The sequence below is a fragment of the Larimichthys crocea genome, chromosome I, assembly GCF_000972845.2.
Source record: "Larimichthys crocea isolate SSNF chromosome I, L_crocea_2.0, whole genome shotgun sequence".
Classification (NCBI taxonomy): domain Eukaryota; kingdom Metazoa; phylum Chordata; class Actinopteri; family Sciaenidae; genus Larimichthys; species Larimichthys crocea.
The window spans coordinates 13,427,209-13,434,925 of record NC_040011.1 but is presented as its reverse complement, the minus strand read 5'-3'; the positions used below and the strand labels follow the sequence as shown (position 1 = coordinate 13,434,925).

Genomic DNA, 7,717 nt, shown 5'->3' with positions numbered 1-7,717 from the left:
GAAAGGACGTACGCCACTTTTTTGTGCGTACGCAAGCTTTGTACATGAGGCCCCTGAGCTGACAAAACTCACACTGCACAGCAGTCACCTACCTCTGCTTCTAACCCTGGTGGTGGTCTGCAGTGGACTGTGGCCTATTTTCACTCCTTCTTCTTCCTCCTCCCTCCTCTCTCTTGATCTCTTCTTTTTCCTCCCTTTGAGCATTAATCAAAGTGAATTGTACCCCAAATTGTAACTTTGCTTTGGATAAAAGTGGCAGCTAAATGTACAAGCAACATATATACTTGTTGCTCCCCTCCCTCCTCTAGGAGAAGATCTCACATTCCACAGCTGTGGTCCAAAGGGGAAGAGCTGTGACAGGGCACGGTTTCACAGGGAATAGATGCTCAGTTTACTAGCAACGGCCAAGTGCAGAAGTCAGGCCAAAGTGTTGGATTGAATCATGGCATTTAGATTGCCTTGTAGCTGCAGCAGTCTTTTGAAACAGCCAGAGGAAAAAAGGAGTTACATGACAGAATTTTGGGAGGTTTAAGACGAGCTTGGCTGCAGCATTTTGGATGAGTTGTAAGGATCTAAGAGTGGATTCATGAAAGCCGACAACAAGGGACTTACATACTCTAGCCTGGAGAAAAGAAAGCTTTGAACGAGGGCATGTGGGCGTGGTGGCCAAGTGGTAAGGCGTTGGTCTCGTAAACCAAAGATCATGGGTTCAACCCCCATCCATGCCTTCATCAGAACATTGTAGTTAATGTGATTTGTGCACTTGTAATGTGACTGTGGCTTAGCAGGTAGAGCCTGTTATCTACTAATCAGATGATCGGTTGTTCCCCAACTCCTCCAGTGAAGCATGTTGAAGTCAATTGAACCTCAAATTGTAACTTTTCTTTGGATAAAAGCGGCAGCTAAATGTACAAGCAACATCATATACTTGTTGCTCCTCTTCCTCCTCTAGGAGAAGATCTCGCATTCCACAGCTGTGGTTCAAAGGGGAAGAGCTGTGACAGGGCACGGTTTCACAGGGAATAGATGCTCAGTTTACTAGCAACGGCCAAGTGCAGAAGTCAGGCCAAAGTGTTGGATTGAATCATGGCATTTAGATTGCCTTGTAGCTGCAGCAGTCTTTTGAAACAGCCAGAGGAAAAAAGGAGTTACATGACAGAATTTTGGGAGGTTTAAGACAAGCTTGGCTGCAGCATTTTGGATGAGTTGTAAGGATCTAAGAGTGGATTCATGAAAGCCGACAACAAGGGACTTACATACTCTAGCCTGGAGAAAAGAAGGCTTTGAACTAGGACCTGGTCAGACTTCTTCAAGTGATGTCTCCAACATGTGCTGTAAATAATATAGGAAGAGTATCTCACTTAAATGTGAGGATTATTTTATTGCAGATTTGAGCAGTCTTACCACTTGATGGCACTACACCCCACAGCCTGGTCCTTACTACATTGATAGACATGTGGGCGTGGTGGCCAAGTGGTAAGGCGTTGGTCTCGTAAACCAAAGATCATGGGTTCAATTCCCATCCATGCCTTTATCAGAACCTTGTGGTTAATACAGTGTGTGGTTGTTCAATCCCCAACTCCTCCAGTGACACACGTTGAAGTGAATTGAACCCCAACTTGTAACTTTGCTTTGGATAAAAGCGGCAGCTAAATGTACAAGCAACAGCAGAAAATCTCACAAGTGAAAACATGTTTTGGACCAATCATTTGGGAGAAATCATAAGAGCATTTTTTCTGTCTTTCACATGTGTGACAAAGTCATTTGTGTCTCCACGTGGAGCATCGCTGAGGTCAGTGCAGACAAGGTGAACCCAGAGCTGACAAAACTCACACTGCACAGCAGTCCCCTCCTCTGCTTCTAACCCTGGTGGTGGTCTGCAGTGGACTGTGGCCTATTTTCACTCCTTCTTCCTCCTCCCTCCTCTCTTGATCTCTTCTTTTTCCTCTTGAGCATTAAGGTTTTGAAGGATGGCAACTCTCCCTTGCAGGGGCTGGTGGGAAAGGTAGGGGCAATGAGGATCGGTGACGGAAGGAATGATGACACCGTTTTCAACAGAATAATTTTGGTTGTCCCTTTTTACATGTAGGGCAGGTTTATGGGATCTTGCGGAAGAGTAACGCAACGTAATGTAAGCAAGTTATAAAAGTCTGGCGGGCAAAACAAACGAACAGCACAACAGAAAATACATTTAAGCACAATTTGTGCCAGTGATTGAAAAAAAAAACTGTTATGGGAGAAAACTGCTATGCCATGGGTTAAATGTGTGCGAGGCTCTGGTTTAACACGGTCCCCAGTGTTATTATTTCACCATCTGGATGACTGGCTGATATTACTGATGCTCTCTTCATTGCTGCTGGTGATTCAGAGAGGTCCAGAGAGACTTAGAGAATCATTCTGACTAGAAGCACAACGGGTCTGATAGGACAATGTGTAAATATACATTTTTCTCTGTCTCAGTCTAACCAATATTACAGCTTGACTAGAAAACCTTGCAATAATTTCTAGCACATATTACTTCAACACATCTGAAAGCTGTAAAAAAACAAACAAACAAATGTTGTATATGTGTTAACCAAGCTTTATCTCACACAGAATTCAAATATATTCAATTCAATTTGAGAATTAATGCAAATGTGTCTCATTAATTCAGCGCTATTGCTGCATATCTTACAGTTTTCAGCTCTACATTATTAATTTATCCAAAGTGCTACCAACAGATGTTTTAACATATGCAAACATCCAGAATTTGTGTACAGCTGCACTAGCAGCAGCTCTGTGAGGCTATAAAGCTATTCAAGGGATATGATTAGCTACAATAACTGATAGTATAAGAAATACAAACAGAGGGACAACCTGCCCTGTTTCGACTGCTGGTAACCGCAATCCAATCAGGAAAGTGCATGACCAGAAGTCAAGAATCAAGAGCTTTGTCAACTTTCTCAGCAGTTATCAATATTTTACTTGAAGATTTTAAATCTGATCCAGCAATACTTTAAAAAGCGAAATAAAAAGTCATTTTTTTCACTGTGTTGCAGAATAGGCAAACACTGTACCCTGCAGGGTGCAATCGCTTCCTTAACTTACTGTTACTCTTTATATTTCAGTTTTTTCAGATTTACAACTAAACAAAAATAAAAATCCCAACACATACTGATATTGACAGATAAAGAGATGATGACATGCTTTACAGGCTGAGTGTTGTTTTTCTGCTCGTCGCTTGCATCATTTTTAACGATCCGATGCACCGCAAAGGAAATGAAACGGAAGGGAAAGAGAGACGGTGAGCGAGAGCGAATGAGAGGGCAAGAGATCAGTGAGGGAGGAAAATTGGAAAAGGGAGATATACACAACAAGCAAAGGAAGAAAAAAAAAAGGAGAGGGAGATGAGTAAGAACAAATTGGATGAGTGTTCAGAAGTGGCAAGACAGAAATTGAGGAGCCGGTGGAGACGTGTGGAGAAAACGGGAGGAGAGGGAAGAGAATGAAGGTCGTAAAAGCGCAAGGGAAGACATTATTACCTTTTGTTCTGAGATAACAAGCAGTCGGAGCAATCACCATTTGCTCTCAGAGCGACATCATCCCCTGTGCAACGCACACGAAAACACACACACGTTAATCAGGCCTGTGATATTATGTATTCACAGTAGCAGGTCTGGTCTAATGATACCCCTACTGATAGTGGGATAGTAGCATAATATATCACTTTGAGTGTGTGTCTGTGTGTGATTTCCTTGAGATTTTCTTGTTGCACATTGCGTGTGGACACACAAACACACATGCACACTCAGTGCAAATGAAACACAGTGGACTCTGAGTTCCCCATGAGGTGAATATAAACAGGAGGGAGAGATGAATGCATACCATGACAATAAAGGAGCTGGGTTGGGTAAAGAATGACACAAAAGGCTCGGTGTTATTCTCCAGATACTCAATGCTATGCTTCTGCTGCATCTCGTAACTATAAAGGTGAGAAGAGAAAGGCACTGGGAGACTTTCCTGTTCATAAAATTCCTCACAGTCTCCCTCTCCTGGACAGTTTAGTGATGCTATATGTCTCTGTTACTGTCATCACTTTTAATTATGGCTGTACCTGAGTCAGAATTTAGGCTCAATCCGATGCTGTGGTTCGGCTTACCTATGATTTACCTATGAGGAATATATTATTTATTCAGTAATCCTGCATACCTGCAGGTCACCTCCTCTAACAGTCTACATATTGAATATCAGGTTTGACCCGAGGTACAAGACTCAGTTTAGAGTTTTTCGTCATCTTTCATCACCGTGCAGCCGTATGTCAGCATGTTAAAACTGTGATATCACAAAACTACTGTGTTTCAAAAGAGGAAAGCTCTCGATAAATGTGTCTTCTCATCTTTTTATGTACTTGTTTACTTTTTTTCTGTATGCATTGCTGTACAGTGCTTCTTATGAGAATATAATTTCCACTGGGATAATTAAGTTCTTATGTTATCAACCACAGGACCACAAGCCACTAACAAACACGTGGGTAAAGACTGTCCCTCTCCTTTCTTCAACATTAAAGTGATAAACACGTCTTTTTATCAATAATTCGAACACAGTAGTATGATTCTGAAATAAACCAATCTCCGTAATGAGTACTTTTATTTTTGGTACTTCACTGCGAGTATGTTTTGATACAAATATTGTTGTAAATTTTGCACGCAAGAATTTAACATAACAGAGTATTTCTACACTTTTGACTATAGTATAAACTAGAACTATTAATACAGTATAACTTCAAAACTGTTTCCAAAGCTGTTTTAATGTGGCTTTTTTTAATGCATCCCAGGCTTCACCAGCACATCGCCATCTGTGAAATGCCTGCTCAGAGAGTGTGTAAAGTGCTTTAAAAATCAAATTAAAGCAAATGTCGAATACTCATAAAATAAATAAAAACCCTAAGCTACCACAAGTCACTGCATAAAGAGAAAATAGAGGCTACGGTAAACAGGATGAGTGGCTGTGCATTAAAAGCAATGACGAAGCAACTAACTTTTAGTAAGTCATTTAAATGTTATTATGACATTATTATTTTTAGATAATTAGCCTACGCCCCTCATGCAGCCTGTATAAAGAAAAAAAAAAAACACAAAAACAAAGCAGAAGGTGCTTATTCTTGAGAACTTTGAAAGTGACTCAGGAGTCATTATATTATGACATGACCCACCTCCTGCCCCTCCTTTATGCACGGAAAGTTTTATGAATTCAGAAACAAGTTAAACGTTTAATTAAAGGCTGATGATTCACTTTAACTTTGCAAGTCGCAGGGTCAGGTAGTTGAACAAACAGAAAAAAAAGAACAGAAAGTGCTGTGTTAAAAATGCAGCATGACTCTTTGAATCCATTAAAGTTTTGTTGTAGATGCGTTCCTCTAAAGCTGATCAATGTTCTTAGATAAATAATGACAAACACTCCCCTCATCTCTGCAGAGCATGTGAGGCCCTTTCAGCTTGTTGTTTTGTTTTCTCTACATCGGTAAATAAGAAATTTTTGGTTAACACCCAATGTACATGACATGAATATAAAAAGATTTTTTTCAATGTAATATATTTCCCTGAATTTAATCCAGTCCTGGTACGTTACAGAGGAAAACACAATAAACCTGGCCAAGGTCATTTAAAATATAAAGGTCCAGAATTTTCATTTATTTAAAGATATCAAATCTAAACATCTGCAACTCAATGATTGCCGGGCAAACTCCTTCTGCTCGAGAAGATGATGCTATGTGACTGAAAGCTCAAGGTGGAGAATGAACTTCAGGATAAATCTCAAGATTTTAATTGACGTTTCGGGGACAGTAAAGGAGCAATTTTAACCAGGTGGTTTTTTTAGTGTGCACGCAGAAAAAGTTAAAAAATAATAATGCGATTTCTATGCTAATGTAGGCAAAGGTGTCTGGAGGGTAAACGACTACACAGGATGAGTGTCAGGAGGTGAGTTTGGGAATCAGCTCCCATCTGCTGCAGCCGTGGACTTTAACACCGTGGACAAGAAAGGACAGGTGCTGGAGGTTAAAGATGGAGGGCACAGAGCAGCTGTATTTGTACCCAAAAAGAGTCATTTCATTTATGTGTGGAGTGTGTCTGTGTGTGTGTCAGAGGGACAGATGCTGGCGTAGCGGGTGCACCGTCCCCTGACAGGTGACAACCAACTGCTTTGAAAACCTTATGGCCAACAGAGCAGGGTCACATTGTTCGTTAAATACTTTCTGATTCTCCAGTGGCGCTCGCTTTAACCTGTGTGACGTGCCGTGGGGACACTGTTAATTAGGTTCTTAAGGGAAGTGCTGGCAGCGATTGCATTATGGCCTTGATAAACAGCATGCATTTTAAAGGCTAAAAATCAGCCAAGGAAACACAATGTTTCAACATGAAAGTATGTGTTGTTTTAAAGGGGTTTAAGATGCATCACCTCAACACAGAAAAGTGTTGTGGAGGAGACACATATTCAACTAATGATGTAAAATCTATGTATAAAGTTATGTAGGACTATCAAACACATGTTCAACATTCAACCTAAAACCTATTTAAACCTATTTAACATGGAAAGGGGGTTTAGATAGTATTCTGTCCGTTTATCTGTCTGTCTATGTTCATCACTATGTAAAAGGATATAATTTTTTTTCCCATGCTGACTGTAGCTATATGGTAAGAGAATAACTGATATATTTTTATATCTTTATTTAAATGAAATGGTGTTTAAATTCTAATCTAGTGCATAAACAGAGACTAATGTAGTGGAACAGATTATATATGAGACAGAAGACAAACTTTCTGTAGGGGCTGAGAGGAGTGATGTGAGACAAAGATAGTTTATGAAATGAAAAAAAAATTATCTTTTGGCCATAATATAGTCAGAATAAAGGTCAAACAAATAACAGCTAAAAGAAATTTAATTAATGAAAATGACTCCGTTTACATACTGTATTTAACATACTGACAGGAGAGCGGTTTTTCATCTTCTCATATAACTCACAGCAAGAGAGCGAATCAGTAATGAGTCCTGAAATGAACTATTCTTCCTAAGTGCACGAAACAGCCTTCTCCAGGCAGACAACTTCACCGTGTAGAGTCCCAAGGCCAGTTTTTACACTTAGAAGTTACTGGCTGCAGTTCAGAAAAAAATAGCTTTTTGAGAAACACAGATTTTCCTTTCTTTTTTTTTTCTTTTTTGGTGGTAAATTTCAATATATTATCATTATTCACTGTATATATTCAAGTAACTCAAGTGTTATGTTGACAGCAGGAAAGAAATTTAGACACTTATGGAGGTATCTTATGTTATTTATTGGATGAAGTTCTGTAGCACTGAAACAATATATACTGACATGTACGTATATCATGTACATGTCAACAGACTCACTGTCACATAATCTGGGATACACATGATCTTCACCTAACTCATATGACACAAGCTGTTCATTACAGCTTTATGTAAAATAAAGGAAGCACTGAGGGATAATACAACAGGGACCACATGGTATTAATATTGGCAATATAAATGTATTGTTAAATATGAGTAAGAATATGAGAAAATAAATGTAGCAAAAAGAAGTTTGACCATTGAATATATTTATTTTTACTATTTGTATTTGGTGATTGGCAGGTTCATCCTTCTCCTGTGAGGATGACAGTGATAACAGAACATCGTTTTATCTTTCATTTGATTTTCATCCAACTTGTCAGTCTCCATT

General features: G+C 39.5%; 2 non-coding genes across 2 annotated transcripts; both read left to right on the top strand.

Moving 5' to 3' along the window:
- Nucleotides 1–656: 656 nt before the first annotated feature.
- Nucleotides 657–728, top strand: trnat-cgu (transfer RNA threonine (anticodon CGU)). The gene has a single exon. It is a non-coding gene; the product is annotated as a tRNA-Thr (tRNA).
- A 731-nt stretch (nt 729–1,459) lies between these two features.
- Nucleotides 1,460–1,531, top strand: trnat-cgu (transfer RNA threonine (anticodon CGU)). Its single transcript has one exon. It is a non-coding gene; the product is annotated as a tRNA-Thr (tRNA).
- The last annotated feature ends 6,186 nt before the right edge of the window (nt 1,532–7,717 follow it).